Here is a 17,226-nt window from a genome sequence, read left to right as displayed (position 1 = left end):
CACATGCGCTATCACAACTGCTGTTCATCCCTTGACAGTCATTCGGAAAATTCCTACCTAGATCTGATGATGACGATGTGTGAAAATATCACAACGTAACTAATCAGCTGGACACCAGATACACATCCAACAAGTATTACGCAGAAGTATTGAAGAACCACTTAATTGTTAGTATCAATATAGGTTTTAAATATCAAGGTGACTCGTTCGTTTAGAAGCATTCGATTTTGCAATCCGATATATTATTTTGGACTTGTGTGCCCCATCCCCACAACATACTGCTGCTGTGTCATTTTGGGAACATGATGAGCATGAGGGGTAAGGGAAAATATATAGTATGCATGGAAACCATCCTAATTATCTAATGTAAATGTGCATTATGTAACACTTTCACCTACAATAGTAATTAGCCTAATGTAAGCCCTGCCTATGGCTTCAAAATCTAAGTGGAAAATGAAATAATCATAGAAACATTTCAATTGTAATAGGTAGGGCCCTAACGAGTTTATTTTCAGAGACAAAACGGGCTGAATCACTGAGTCAGCCAGGTGTCGGGAACATATCCTCTTTGTTCAACACCATCAGAACAAGACATCTTGTCTCGTGGAACATGAAAGCAGGAATAGTGATACAAATTAGAAATACAATTTAAATCGAGTTACATATCGGGATATTATTTGACGATACACCGTATCTTTTTGACAATATCGCAATATTATTTTTGAGCTAGTTGACTAACTGCACCAAAACTCAGTATTTTCCCTTCCTTTCTCCATATTTTTACATTTCGAGCCAATCCGTTGTCAGCACTTTAATTACCATGACTGATCAAAGCCATGAGAAAACAAGTTCACTCTTGTCCCTCGGGAGAAGACATATGGTGAGCAATATGTTTGGAATATCAAAATGCAAAAATCACATTCATGAATTGCAATACATACCATATCGGCACCTAAGTATCGTGATAATACTGTATCGTGAGGTCCCTTGCAATTCCCATCCCTAAGCAGGAAGTAAACAAAAAGGTGAACAAAAAAGTTGAGATGGGGGAAGAGTACTTCCATATTGAGTCAATGTGGAGGTATTGGTTCTATTTGAATAAAAATTAATGAGAGCAAGAACAGATTATTATTTTGTTTAGGCTACATGTGGCTTTGGCTATCATCTAGAGCAGTGGTCACCAATAGGTCGATCGCGATCTTCAAGACATTCTTAGTTGTTTACCAAACATTTCTGAAGAAAAGCCAATGATAAAGGCATTAAAGGCCTGCGCTGTTGGCAGTAGGTGCACTTGATTCAAAAGCCCTGCACATCGGGTAGGCAGTGTTCCCATTTTGAATCATTTCATTAGTCTGAAAAGAAGATGAGAGAAAAAAAAAAGTGAGAAAAAAAACAGCAGGCTGTGGCTAAATCGAATGGCCCACACAGTAGGCACAATCAGATAGCTTAAATCACTGTCAAATCACAGTGCCTACAGCTTCCACGACCCCGGCCACAGCAAAGTTTGATACCAGCCTACATGAGATTTCATAACTTTTAAAATCATGACCAGAGAGCGACTCAAAGAATACAGCAAAGAGCTGCTGTTTTTATGAGTGAGTTCACGTCTAAGTTTTTAATTCAGCACCGTCACTGTTTTTATTCAACACTATTACAAAACATGCCTCTCCCTACTTCCACTCGGGCTGCAATGAATGAGTAGTCAAGTGTATCGATAGCCCTGCGTTTTCATAAGGAAGACTGTGTCCCCTCTCTCTGGTCAGCCTCATCAGAAGGAAGGAGAGAGCAGTGACCATGAGAGGCGGACCATCCGCTGCTCTCTACGCTGAGACTTATTCCGTGTTCAAAACAACTGGGAACTAGGAAATATCTAACTTCAGTGCATTCAAGACAACTGGAAACTCCAAAAATAAAAAATAAAAGCGAACCGGTCATCCAATCCAAGTCGGAAACTCTGGCATCTTTCCAGAGCTCAGACTTTCTGACCTGAAAATCACTGACGTCATGATTTGACCTCTTTCACTTGACCTCAGTCATTTTCTATTAAAAAAAGGTATCTTTACTTTTACTAAAGAATGACAATTAGGTACTTTTTCCACCACTGCCAAAATACAAGTGGCCCACTTCCTTATAGCAAGGCTTGGTTGGTCAAATCTGATTATACAATCAAATCACCCTCATAAACTTTATCTTATTAAACCTTGCATTGGTAACCGGTATGAACATGCCAGGAAAGGAAATGCTACAGCCTACACTTTGCCTACAAGACTTCAACAAAATCATGGTCAGTCTCAAACCAAAAGCACAATAAATCTTACCAATGAGCCAAGTCAAAGAACAAATAATTCAACATGGGCCAAATTTGAATTGGCTGTTCTACAGGAATGCAATCTGAGAGGGAGCTGAGGACCATTGTGTGTAATATGCTCACTCACGTCTACTGCTGTACATTGCTATGAAATTCTAAACTACCTGTAAGAGGATGGTGCTGTTACCAAGAAGCTTAAACTTACAGGCTAACAGAAACCAGATGGACAGAATTTTTTTAGCACATCTTAGATAGCTAACGTAACAGTTATAATCTATATAGCTGACAAACAGTAGTGAATTTCATACAAGTGTAAATTGATCACCTCACTTAAGTTCTGCTGCAGGAGTGACTTACCTCACAAAGCTCCCATTTCGCTCCTTGTGCTTTTTTGTAAACAAACACGTGACTGGCTCAAATCGCTGTTTTGGGAAACCATCCCATGTCTTTTTCCAAATACCCTGGTATACCGCCCAAGCCCCATTTTTCAGCACTCGAGAGAAAGGGTTAAAAACAGACCCTGTTAATGAGAGGACTTGAGCAGTGTTACCTGAACTGTGCCTTGTCTTGCATTTTCCCGTTACCAGGATGACTCAGGATGTCAAATCAACAGGATCACCTTTGGACAGTTCTAATAACCTGAGGTGTTAGTTTGGCCTGGGTAAGTGTGTGTGTGCTGGTGCTGAGTAGTCAGCCTGATAATCCAGTGAAGATGAGCCTGCCTACTAAGAGCCTACAATCCCCTGAATCAACCTTATCTTGTTAGCTAGATTCATCACCTGCTAATTGCCTAAACTCACTAACAGTAAAAGCAACACAAAGCAGTCATTTTTTAAAAAGACAGGTTTTACTTGGCATAGACAAAGCATATGGTGACTCACAGATAAAGCTTGTAATGGCCTACTTATCCAGGGTAAATACAAAATCATAGATGTTTGCATTTTAAAAAGAAATTCACAGCTTCATGGTTTTATAAAATGTTCACCTCCCATTTTAAAATCCCAGAGTCATTGTAGGGTTCCGGTCTAGCTAGCTAATCATTCTAGAATGACATTGGATAGCTCCATTTTTAACACTAAGGTTACCATATCAGATAAATCCGTTGTGAGATTAGCCTCATTAAAATACATTATCAAAACCAGCAGATCGAAGTTAGCCTGGGATTCTAGCTAATCGTATTAGTAAAGGTGAAAGCTAATGAAAATGCCAAGATGTCGAGTACAGGTCAAGACATCTGTCCTAAAACACGAACTGAAGGTATTCGGCAAATGAAGTGATGAACAACATGCATTTAATCTCGTTATTTACAGTTCTTTGTCCTCTTATTTCCTTCCGCATTATACTGATTGTCAATAAAGAGGACTCGTGCCTTTATCTGTGTCACGCCTATGGAACGACTGCATTATCCAATACGTTAGACAGCATGAAACATTGTCAGATAGTAATTAATTGGGTTGTTGGTCGCCTACTAGCTAGTAGGGTTACCTAGTTAACACAGAAAGTACACGGTATATTTGACATTGCAGTTTAGGAAAACAAAACAATAGTAATTGTCATAGTGATATTCCAGTCTGTAAAACTAACAACCTAACAGCATATCGCTAACTAGCCAAAGCCATTCCATTAGTAATTGTGAGCTTGCCCACACTTTCGTAAGGAAATCCACCTGTGAAGAGTGCAAGTTAGCGAGAACACACACACGCCAACCGCTAGTTTGCTAGCTAGCTAACACGTTACAACAAAGTGGTTATGGTATAACAAGTGTCGTTAACTGACTTCACTTACCGTAAAATGATGTCGAATTAGTTATATAGTCCAGAAATTGCTGAAAAACCACGAAACTTTTAAACTGTATCAATTCGCTGGCCGACTACGTTTTCCCCTTCAAGGATCCACTCAAAAGTACACTTAGCGTTAGCTAGCTAGATAACTGGCTAGCTATCCAGTTAGCAAACGCATTCTTTCGCGAGAGACCAATCCCCTCGAAAGTTGTTTAGCATTCCGAGTTTGCGTCTCGCTGAAAAACAGTGTCCAGTGTGTCAGACAATAAACTAAAAGTAATGACTAAAATAAAACGGGGGACACAAGTATTCGATTTGATAAGATATTTGGGTTAAAAATATTTAAAAAGGAACATTAAAATGAATCCAAAATGTCCACAACAGCCAATGAAATTGCTACAGGCAACAACAACAAAATCCACCACCACGAAAGAAGAATCCTTTCCTCTGAAGAACGCTGCGCCGAAATGTTTTCAATCCTAATCTCCCGTTATTTTTGCCATTCAAAAAATTATACATACATCTTGTTTGTAGCAAGAACACGCTACAATTCACGACGAAACACAGAGTTGGCCACAGACTGTCAAGCCAACACCAGTGTATGCTGCTGTATCGTTGGCCCAGTCAGTAAATCCAGTGGGGGCAACGACAACCCTGCATCTGATGGACATGTTGATGTAACCAATGGAATAGGTGTATCAGTCGTTCGTAAATTATGTTCACCAATACGCTTTGTGGAGAGGTAGCTAGGACATATTTTACAGTATATTTTTCGCTGTTGTGATACTTACTGCTCACAATTACTTGGAAGGTTATTTTAGATGTTATTTTACAACAGAAAACAATGTACATTTGTTGTGTGAACAGGACTTGCATTAGGTCCATTGAGGGATATGCACATGACAAAGGGGTACAGTCACTCAAACAGAGTAAAGTGATGATAGTGATGGAATGTGTCACTGATGCATAATCATAATCGAGTTATTTTCCCTCCCTTCTTTGATGTAATAACCGCTGATACCATTTGAATAGATTAAAGTAATTATCCAATGATCCCCTGTGAAGATAGATTGGGAAATAAGCGTTGTTTTGACATGACATAAATAATTACTCCCAAATACAACAGAGAGACTGAAGAACATCAATGTAGCTACAAGTGCAAAAGCATATACTGCATTTGAACGAATATGAACTGCAATTGAACGAATATGTTTTAGACGTCATCTTGTGGGCAAATTCGATTTAAAATGGTGATTTTTCTACGATGTTCCAGCCTTTAGCCAAAGAGTGGTCTCCCAGACGAGGATTACATCTACCTCTGGACTGAAAAGCACGCCCAACTGAGAATCTCCATTGAAGTGCTTTTTAGTTAAGGCTTAATCTTGGTCCCAACCCTGGAAACTGACCGTAATGTACAATGGTCAGTGTAATGTGATGATGTATGATGTTTTGTCTCCCCCTTGTGGACACACACACACACACACACACACACACACACACACACACACACACACACACACACACAAAACAGTATTTGTATTAATTAAGGATCCCCATTAGCTGCTGCCAATCTTCCTGGGGTCCAAACACATTAAGGCACATTTAAAAATAAAAAAAACAGTACATCATATAATGTCATTACACCATTACACCACTCCCTGTATACCAAGACTTCGTGGCCTCACACAGTTCCCACTTCATCAAGTTCGCTGACCCCTTACAAAAAAGATTGCAGTTTTGAAACTGTTGTAAAATTGCAGTAACTGCAGTTGACTGAGGTATTTTGGATGCAGTAATTGCAGAATACTGCACCGTAAGTGCAGTTACACTGCAAAATTACAGCAGAATTTGTATTTTATTTTGGACGCAGTATTTTCAGCTCTACTGCACACTACTGCCGTCAAACTGCAGTTATACTGTACTCTGACTGCAATCTTTTTTCATAAGGGACAACACGACAGTAGTAGGCCTGATTACCAACAACGACGAGAGAGCCTAGGCACTCTGACGGCATGGTGCCAGGTAAACAACCTCTCCCTCAACGTCAGCAAAACAAAGGAGCTGATTGTGGACATCAGGAGGATCCAGATTGGGCATGCTCCCATCCTCATCAACGAGACTTCCGCGGAGATGGTCAAAAACGTCAAGTTTTGTGGCCACACATCTCAGAGGAGCGGAAATGGTCAAACGACACAGACACTGAAGTAACTCTGCCTGTCCTCGAGGGCCCTCACAGTGTTCTACAGGAGCATCATTGAGAGCATACTGTCGGGCTGCATCACAGCCTGGTACAGCAACTCCATCGCCGCTGGAGCAACGGATTTTTTCTGGCCACTCTTCCGTACAGCCCAGCTGTGTGGAATGTACGGCTTAAAGTGGTCCTATGGACAGATACTCCAACCTCCGCTGTGGAGCTTTGCAGCTCCTTCAGGGTTATCTTTGGTCTCTTTGTTGCCTCTCTGATTAATGCCCTCCTTGCCTGGTCCGTGAGTTTTGGTGGGCGGCCCTCTCTTGGCAGGTTTGTTGTGGTGCCATATTCTTTCCATTTTTTAATAATGGATTTAATGGTTCTCCGTGGGATGTTCAAAGTTTCAGATTTTTTTTTATAAACCAACACTGATCTGTACTTCTCCACAACTTTGTCCCTGATCTGTTTGGAGAGCTCCTTGTTCTTCATGATGCCGCCTGCTTGGTGGTGCCTCTTGCTTAGTGATGTTGCAGACTCTGGGGCCTTTCAGGACAGGTGTATATATACTGAGAGCATGTGACAGATCATGTGATACTTAAATAAAGTCCACCTGTGTGCAATAAAACTAATTATGTGACTTCTGAAGGTAATTGGTTGCACCAGATCTTATTTAGGGCCTTCATAGAAAAGGGGGTGAATACATATGCATGCACCACTTTTCAGTTAAACATTTTGTAGAATGCTTTGAAACAAGTAATATTTTTTCCTTTCACTTCACCAATTTGGACTATTTTGTGAATGTCCATTACATGAAATCTAAATAAAAAATAATTTAAATTATAGGCTGTAATGAAACAAAATAGGAAAAACGACAAGGGGGTGAATACGTTTGCAAGGCACTGTAATATTACACACGTGGTAGCATTCAAAGATGCTTGCCAATCAAAGGGAACTTGCAGGCTTAAATTCTCTTTCTTCTTAACTATAGATGCATAAAAAAAGGAATATGGTAACTCAAGATGAATGGTGAGTGGACTGGATTGACTGTGCCATACCTAAGGATTCATTATTCCTCTCTATTTTAAAACGACTGACAAAGATGCCCATGGAGTAGACCTCGGTCCACAGGTAGCCATAGTACTGGCCATCGTAGCCCCCAGCCAAGTGACTGAAACTGGTTGTCATATTAGTGCCTGGAGGGAAAGTAATACTTTTGTGTTCTTTGAGAACAATACATCCTTACAGGAGGAACATTGCTTTAAATTGTCCATTCATATCTTAATTAAAATGGCATTATATTGTCACTGGTGTGAGACCTGGAGTAGCGGGGATCCCCAGGATGTCTTGGCAGTGCTTGGCGAACACCCTGACAGTGTCCGCTTGGGACTTGGTGTGCAGAGAATGGTCCACTTTACTGAGCACTACCTGATGCTGGTTCATCAGGTAGTGGGAGTGGGAGTATATTGGATGTCAAGTTATTTTATGTTTTTTTAACAAATATTTTAGATTTGAAGGGAACAGACATGCATGCTATCCAGTAGATATATACAGTACAATAGACCCAGTAGGATAGATCCAGTAGGATAGATGCACTACTTATTTCTTAGTTAACTTATTACATATGAATGGGTGAATTGGTGGAGAGGTTTCTATATGTGTGACATCTGACCTGTATTGGCGACTCGGGAGGAAATTAGTTTGTTGAGCAGATTGTCAGAGATGGGGTTCCTTCTCCCATACCCAGTTCTCCAGTATCTGAAATGACACCTCCACAAAGTCTGTCTCTCCAAGGGTCCCACTGAACTCTGAGAACGTCATCCAGGGAGGGATTCATGGAGATTAGAAAACACTGTCGATTTTCAGGACCAGGCTGGTGATTATTGCGTCGAGGGTCAGTGTTGAATGTGCACCCAATGTGCCTACCCTGGAGCAGAGCTTGTGCATGATGTGGCCAAACTCACGGAAGAAGGTCTCCAGCAGAGAGGGCAAGCATTTCGTAGGCTTGGTTAAGTTGGCCACCACCGCCACTGCCAGCATCCTACGTTTCCCATCAGCCCACCGACAGCCGGACTGAAGCCCGCAGAAAGGACACAAGATCAACGATTCAAAATCAAGCACAGTGTGAATCATGCTCTGGACCTTATAATTAGCCACAATAGTATGATATCTGCTATGGAAGCTTCGAACAAAGCAACTAGCTCTGCATCCCTACCAGGAGTGTACAACTATAGCCCCAATAGCCCCATACAGTCCTGCTGATGTTCATTCTTCCGTGGCCTTTCAGCTGGACTATCTGGGATGTAGAACTGGCCAATCTTCTCCCCGGTGGCCGTGTCCAGTACGGAGTAGAGGCTGACGTTATCGTATCACACGTGGGCGTTGTTTACCCTCTTGAAGGTGAGCCCCAGCAGGTCCTGTTAGATACTGAGCAGCCCCTCCGTCACCACCTCGGGAAGAAAGTACTCGATCAGCTTGTCCTTGTCCGCGGCAAACTTCACCTGCTCCACCTGGTTCATGTAGTAGGGCATGTCCCAGGCATTGATCTGTCCATCAAAGGCTTTTCACCGCATTGCACAGTCCCTGTTCTTTAGGGCCAGGATGTACTTCCTTTCCTTCAAGCACACCGACTTCAGTTTCTCCTAGAACTCACCTGTAAAGTAGAAGACATGGAAATTATATCAACATGGAGTGGATGCCACCTCACCTCGATTTCAATTAGCTGTTTTATTTTAAAGTTTCTTTCCACAATTTGTGATTATAGTGCTAGAAAAGTTATTGAAGCACAGAGGCTGCTGACTCATAAACATATTCCGGATCTGACTATTGGTAAGACATTACATATTTATTAAATATCTATTGCATTTATATCTGAATACTGTGTAATACAGCTCTACATTGATTTACTGATAGGCCATGAATACAGAAAGCATGCCATGTGTTGGTATTCAAGTACATTCTTGGCGTGGGTACTCATTGCCAGTAGCTGTGCCACCTTTGACCTCAGCTCAATCAGCTGCTCCAAAATGACTGTGTTAAACCTCCAACAAGACGTAAAACATTAAACTTTCAGGAAGTCTGGCACATATGGTCATAAATACTGCATGTTGACTTCTATGAGAACTCTCTGAACTCTATCAATAAATTTTTGAGACTTGAGAACAAGGGTATTCAACAGCACAAACTTGTCGTGGGGATAGAAATAGATGGTCCTGAAATAGATGGATAAACTTAAAACTTTTTTTTTTTTTCTAGGGTGCCTGGATTTCTGAAGGAACTGCACCCCTTGGCACCCTTATAATTCCAAACTTTGTTATAGTAGATGCCAAGTGGCATACCAACATTGCAGATTTAAAAGATCAATCAACCAACCAAACAAACAATAAATCAATGAATAAAACAATATATGAATCTATTATCAATATGATTTGTAGAGCACTTTTGTACAAGTGGACCAACAGCAGGAGGTTACCTCTTTACACTGCTATAAAAAGCAGTCTCCATCTTCCTCTTCATTTTTATTTATTTATTTATTTCACCTTTATTAAACCAGGTAGACTAGTTGAGACAAGTTCTCATTTACAACTGCGATCCGGCCAAGAATAAAGCAAAGCAGTTCGACACATACAACAACAGAGTTAAACATGGAATAAACAAACATACAGTCAATAATATAGTAGAAACAAATCTATATACAGTGTGTGTGTCACGTCCTCGCCATAGAGAGGCTTTTATTCTCTATTTTGGTTAGGCCAGGGTGTGACTAGGGTGGGCATTCTAGGTTCTTTATTTCTTTGTTTTTGACAGAGTGTGGTTCCCAATCAGAGGCAGCTGTTTTTCGTTGTCTCTGAATGGGAACCATACTTAGGCAGCCTTTTTCCCACCTGTGTTTTGTGGGTAGTTAGTTTCTGTTTAGTGTCTGCACCTGACAGAACTGTTTCGGTTTTTGACTTTTTTATTTTGTTCTAGTGTTTTTTTGAGAAATAAAATATCATGAACACTTAACACGCTGCGCTTTGGTTCGATCATCATTCCGACGAGAGCCGTGACAGAACTACCCTCCACAAAAGGACCAAGCAGCGTGGTCATGGCGGAGAAGGGATCCTGGGCACGGGAGAGAAGGGAGTTTAGGAGATCGTGGACATGGGAGGAGATCATGGCAGGCGACAAAAGCCTGCCATGGAAACATGCGGAGGCAGATAGAGAGGAGCGGAGAGATCAGGAGTTACGGCAGAGACGGGAGCACGAGAGGCAACCCCCCAAATGTAGGGGGGGGCACACGGATTGGCGAGCGGGGCAAGCGGAGTTGGTCATGGTTCCAGTGCCATGTTTTACGGTTTTACGCACCGTGCTTTCAGTGCACTGTCACAGCCCGGTGCGTGCAGTACATGCTCTCCGTACCAGCCGCGTAAAGAGGGGTATCCAGCCAGGAAGTGTGGTGCCGGCTCAGCGCTCCTGGTCTCCAGTGCGCCTCCTCGGACCAGGATATCCTGCGCCGACGCTGCGCAAGCTGTCTCTGGTGTGCCTGCACAGCCCAGTGCGTCCTGTGCCAGAGCCTCAAACGTGCCGGGATAAAGTGGTGATTCAGCCAGGAGGGGTTGTGCTAGCTCTAAGCTCCAGACCTTCAGTGTGCTTTCAAAGCCCAGTGCGTCCTGGGTATCCAGCCAGGACGGGTTGTGCTTGCTCCACGGACCAGGCCTCCAGTGTGTCTCTCCAGCCCGGTGAGTCCTGTGCCTGCTCCACGGACCAGGCCTCCTGTGTGTCTCTCCAGCCCGTTGAGTCCTGTGCCTGCTCCACGGACCAGGCCTGCAGTGTGTCTCCCCAGCCTGGTGAGTCCGGAGCCTCTGGCGACGGTCCCCAGCGATGATCGGCGGCCCGGTTCCTCCAGTGAAGGTCCATGCACCAGGGCCGCCACCAAAGCAGAGGGATCTGCGGGCGGAGGGGGGTCTACGTCCCGACCTGGAGCCGCCGCTGTGAAGGGATGCCCTCCCCTTTAGAGTCAGGTTTTGCGGCCGGAGTCCGCACCTATGGGGGGGGGGGGGGGGGGGGGTACTGTCACGCCCTGGCCATAGATAGGCTTTTATTCTCTATTTTGGTTAGGCCAGGGTGTGACTAGGGTGGGCATTCTAGGTTCTTTATTTCTTTGTTTTCTATTTCTTTTTTTTTGACAGAGTGTGGTTCCCAATCAGAGGCAGCTGTTTTTCGTTGTCTCTGAATGGGAACCATACTTAGGAAGCCTTTTTCCCACCTGTGTTTCGTGGGTAGTTAGTTTCTGTTTAGTGTCTGCACCTGACAGAACTGTTTTGGTTTTTGACTTTGTTATTTTGTTCTAGTGTTTTTTTGAGAAATAAAATATCATGAACACTTACCACGCTGCGCTTTGGTCCAATCCTCATTCCGACGAGAGTCGTGACAAAGTCGTGTGCAAATGAGGTAAAGATAGGTAATGCAATAAATAGGCCATGGTGGCAAAGTAATTACAATATACCAATTAAACACTGGAGTGATTGATGTGCAGAAGATGAATGTGCAAGTAGAGATACTGGGGTGCAAAGGAGCAAGATAAACACAGTATGGGGATGAGGTAGTTGGATGGGCTATATTACAGATGGGCTATGTACAGGTGCAATGATCTGTGAGCTGCTCTGACAGCTGGTGCTTAAAGCTAGTGAGGGAGATATGAGGCTCCAGCTTCAGTGATTTTTGCAGTTTGTTCCAGTCATTGGCAGCAGAGAACTGGAGCGTACAGGTCGCAATGATGGGTAGTATATAGGGCTTTGGTGACAAAACGGATGTCACTGTGATAGACTGCATCCAATTTGTTGAGTAGAGTGTTGGAGGCTATTTTGTAAATGACATCGTCGAAATCGAGGATCAGTAGGATGGTCAGTTTTACGAAGGTATGTTTGGCAGCATGAGTGAAGGATGCTTTGTTGCGAAATAGGAAGCCAATTCTAGATTTAATTTTGGATTGGAGATGCTTATTGTGAGTCTGGAAGGAGCGTTTACAGTCTAACTAGACACCTAGGTATTTGTAATTGTCCACAAGTCAGAACCGTCCAGAGTAGTGATGCTGGATGGGCAGGCAGGTGCGGGCATGATCGGTTGAAGAGCATGCATTTAGTATTTATTACTTGCATTTAAGAGCAGTTTGAGACAACGGAAGGAGAGTTGTATGGCGTTGAAACTCATCTGGAGGTTTGTTAACATAGTGTCCAAAGAATGGCATCAGAGGATAGTGGTGAGGGTATGCCAGTCACCTTGTAATGTCTGTCCGCTGTCTTCTCCAGCCCATTCAGATAGCTATCCGCTAAAAAGCAAGAGTCAAAACCCAAATATTCTGAATACATGGGAAGGATATATGAAGAATACATGACAAGGATATGACTACAAAGATATACACAGAGGACAAATCATTAGGAACACCTTCCTAATATTGAGCTGCACCCCCTTTTGCTCTCAGAACAGCCTCAATTCATCGGGGCTTAGACTCTACAAGGTGTCAAAAGCGTTCCACAGGGATGCTAGCCCATGTTGACTCCAAGTGCTTCCCACAGTTGTGTCAAATCGGCTCTGGATGTCCTTTGGGTGGTGGACCATTCTTGAAACACACCGGAAGCCCCGATGAATTGAGGCTGTTCTGAGAGCAAAAGGGGGTGCAACTCAATATTAGCAAGGTGTTCCTAATGTGTTGTCCTCTCAGTGTATATAGCCTGAGCGTGAAAAACCCAGCAGTGTTGCAGTTCTTGACATACTCAAACCAGTGCACCTGGAACCTATTACCTTACCCCGCTCAAAGGCACTTAAATATTTTGTCTTGACCATTCACCCTCTGAACGACACACATACACAATCCATGTCTCCAATTGTCTCAATGCTTACAAATAATTATTTAACCTGTCTTCTCCAATTCATCTACACTGATTGAAGTGGATTTAACAGGTGACATCAATAAGGGATCATAGCTTTCACCTGGATTCACCTGGACAGTCTGCCATCGAAATAACAGGTGTTCCTAATGTTCTGTCCACTCAGTGTATGAAGGACAATCATGAATAGTTCTTTCATTTCTTTTAGTTCTGGTTCTGGTTCTGCTTGCTTAGTTCGTTTTCACTGAGTGTTAGTCGTTGTTTCTACGTCATTCAGATTTTGGTTGAAGTTGATTGAGAGTTCACTGAGTTTTGACAATCATATGATTTCCATGAGAGAGAAAAAATAGTCACATTGGTATGAGAACTCTACAGTGTTGAAAAGTGTAGACCATTACACTTTTAGCTCTGCAAACCACATAACAGCCACATTTCAAATCTTCAACACTTAAGTGCCACTGAGAAATCCTGTCCCTTATGTACAGTGTGTGAAACTCCAAAGCTTGTATCACCTTCTGTATATCCTTTGAAAAAAGCAATCATTTTCTCTTCCCTAATGTGATAGGACGGTCTAAGAATCTCTTGGCCTCAGGCATTACAGTGTCCAGATGCTTCTCCTGCAAGAAAACATCAGACCACTCTCTGAGGATGCACTTGTACCAAGTTGGCAGCATATTCAATATTTCTCATCTGTCCCATTGAACTGTGGCGCAATGTCTGTATGTGTGTGTGTGTGTGTAGTTCTGTCAGTCCGCCAGGTGTCCACCTCAGGCAGGCGTTGGAGCAGTACCTAGACAGCTTCCAGGGCCATGTGACAGTTAGGACTTCATCTGGACTCATTGAAACTACTTAAAGACAAATTATATTTTGGTATTTGTTTCATTAGTCCAAGTGCAAAAGGCATCATGACGGCTGTATTTCTGTATATTGGAAGTTTTTTTTTTCAACATTTTGTTATGTTACAGCCTTATTCTAAAACATTTTAAATTCATTTTTCCCTCAAAGCTACACACAATACCCCAAAATGACAAAGCAAAAACGTTTTTTTTTTTGTTGAAATGTTTGCAAATGTATTACAATTAAAAACGGAAATATAACATTTACATAAGTATTCAAACCCTTTACTCAGTACTTTGTTGAAGCACATTTGGCAGAAATTACAGCCTCGAGTCTTCTTAGGCATGGCACTACAAGCTTGGCACACCTGTATTTGGGGAGTTTCTCCCATTCTTCTCTGAAGATCCTCTCAAGCTCTGTCAGGTTGAATGGGGAGCGTCGCTGCACAGCTATTTTCAGGTCTCTCCAGAGATGTTCGATCGGGTTCAAGTCCAGGCTCTGGCTGGGCCACTCAAGGACATTCAGAGATTTGTCCCGAAGCCACTCCTGCATTGTCTTGGCTGTGTGCTTAGGATCGTTATCCTGTTGTAAGATAAACCTTCACCCCATACTGAGGTCCTGAACACTCTGGAGCAGGTTTTCATCAAGGATCTCTGTACTTTGCTCCGTTCATCTTTCCCTGGATCCTGACTAGTCTCCCAGTCCCTGCCGCTGAAAAGCATCCCCATAGCATGATGCTGCCACCACCATAGGGATAGTGTCAGGTTTCCTCCAAACGTGACGGTTGGCATTCAGGCCAAAGTGTTCAATCTTGTTTCTCATGGTCTGAGTCTTTAGGTGCCTTTTGGCAAACTCCAAGCGGGCTGTCATATGCTTTTTACTGAGGAGTGGCTTCCGTTCAGCCACTCTTCCATAAAGGCTTGATTGGTTGAGTGCTGCAGAGATGATTGTCCTTCTGGAAGGTTCTCCCATCTCCACAGAGAAGCTCTGTCAGAGAGGCCATCGGGTCCTCCCTGACCAAGGCCCTTCTCCCCCGATTGCTCAGTTTGGCCAGGCGGCCAGCTCTATGAAGAGTCTTGGTGGTTCCAAAGTTCTTCCATTTAAGAATGAGGCCACTGTGTTCTTGGGGACCTTCAATGCTATAGAAATTTGTTGGTACCATTCCTGAGATATGTGCCGACACAATCCTGTCCTTTGACCTCATGGCTTGGTTTTTGCTCTGACATGCACTGTCAAGTGTGGAACCTTATATAGACAGCTGTGTGCCTTTCCAAATCATGTCCAATCAATTGAATTTACCACAGGTGGACTCCAATCAAGTTGTAGAAGTATCTCAAGCATGATCAATGAAAACAGGATGCACCTGAGCTCAGTTTTCGAGTCTCATAGCAAAGTGTCATAATACATTTGCAAACATTTCTAAAAACCTAAAAACATTTCTAAAAACCTGTTTTCGCTTTGTCATTATGAGGTATTGTGTGTAGATTGACGAGGGAAAAAATATTTCATACATTTTTTTAATAAGGCTATAACGTAACAAAATTAGGAAAAAGTCAAGGGGTCTGAATACTTTCTGAATGCACTGTATCTTGAAAACTTAATTGCTAAAATGCTAAACATTTTGGGCCTATATCAGCAATGGACTAATAGTTTATTGGTGGAGTTTTCCTTTAAGTACAAAGGGTAATAAATAGTCTGGAGAAAACACTGTCTCCTCTCAGTGCTTTTGCAGTACACCCTCTTCCAGATGATTAATCCAAATCATTTGATTGATAATGACATAATGTTTCATTATGTTGATGACTAGTTGAGTATGTATGATATGTGAACATGATAGTTAGTGGAGTAACAGGGGTTTTAACCAGGATCAAGCCACTTGGCATCAGCTGCTGCCAGACCGTAATCAGGTCAAATTACAACTGTAGGCTAAATATAAACCAGTGGTATCAAATGAGGGCACATTTAGAATGAATGAACTCTAGCCAAAGCCAACAACGTAACACCTCAAAATAAAAATTTTGCTCCTGATTTATCTCCTGCTCCATTTTTTATCATAAATTATTTTGGCTATGTGTGTATGTGTGTATGTGCATATTGTACTTATAATAATAGTTAGTTCATAGGTACTTAAAGGAAGGATTCACCCATTTTGAATGTTATATCATTTTGGGGCATTTCTGAGCAATGTTGGGGGTCATTTCATGTTTATCTGAGCTATTGCCGTTCAAGCAGGCAGAAATACTGTAGAAATACTGTATATGATGAAACACTTCTTTCTGGCCAGTATTGCAGGTGAATCCAAGTTGTTATTAACTACACTCTAACAACTGTCAATGTTTCCCTAGCACTACACACGCCCGAACAAGGAGAGGCATCGACTTCGGCAGAAGTCGTGACACCAGGTTTAAAAAAATAAAAATAAAACGCTATTTTCTACATTGTAGAATAATAGTGAAGACATCAAAACTATGAAATAACACATGTAGTAACCAAAAAAGATTTAAACAAATCAAAATATATTTTATACTTGAGATTCTTCAAATTAGCTACCCTTTGCCTTGATGACAGCTTTGCACACAGTACCACAGTAGGAGTCACAATACCAAGCAGTCAAACAAGGAAATGGTTCCAATCGTTTTTCCACCGTTCATTCCACGGATTTCAGAACTCGGTCCACCAGAAAGTGGAAAGCAACACTTTTGCAGTTCTACTACTTGAGGTCTTTCAAAAAAAGCAGTGTTAGAAAGGATTACCTATACATAATGACCAGCTCATGTTATAGACAGAAGCGAGCTACATGGCAAATCAATCCGAACTCATCTCTCGGCATGTCCAGCCCATCCATTATCTCAGCCAATCACAGCTAGTGGGAAGTTTCCTGCCTTTTTCCATGGCTAAACCAACTTGGCTCGTAATTTAACCATTTTATCCGTATTTACAGATGGCATACAAGTTTGTTATTAAGGCCACATAAGGTTCACAAAAATAGAGTATCACAGTATCATAATACCCATAAAACCTAGCAGTCAAACAAGGAAATGGTACCAATAATCTTTCCACCATAAATTTTTCCCATCGGGCATTTTAGAAATGCTTAAAATATGGGTTGTGTTTCGTGTTGGCTTACACTGGAGTGATGTTTTGATAACCGTGTACATCTCTTTAGGTCAAGATGACTTTTATCAATATATTTGCCTGTATTTACCCCCCCAAATGAAATGCTAATTAGCTGCTAATGTGGCAATC

At 42.2% G+C, this 17,226-nt stretch overlaps 1 protein-coding gene across 4 annotated transcripts in view; it reads right to left on the bottom strand.

Annotated features, from left to right (window-relative positions):
* Positions 1 to 4,760, bottom strand: part of LOC110509697 (erbin) — a 128,745-nt gene extending 123,985 nt beyond the window's left edge. For 2 of the 4 annotated variants that reach the window (XM_036967586.2, XM_036967590.2), the window contains exon 1: positions 4,094 to 4,760. The gene's annotated coding sequence lies outside the window, so the exon portion shown is untranslated. The remainder of the gene's footprint in view (positions 1 to 4,093) is intronic. The other 2 variants (XM_036967589.2, XM_090227058.1) reach the window with 1 other exon arrangement.
* Between the last annotated feature and the right edge of the window lie 12,466 nt (positions 4,761 to 17,226).

This window comes from Oncorhynchus mykiss, chromosome 29 (genome assembly GCF_057628025.1).
Source record: "Oncorhynchus mykiss isolate SJ-2025 chromosome 29, ASM5762802v1, whole genome shotgun sequence".
Taxonomy (NCBI): domain Eukaryota; kingdom Metazoa; phylum Chordata; class Actinopteri; order Salmoniformes; family Salmonidae; genus Oncorhynchus; species Oncorhynchus mykiss.
The sequence above is the reverse complement of the archived record's forward strand: the minus strand, read 5'-3'. Positions and strand labels throughout refer to the sequence as shown.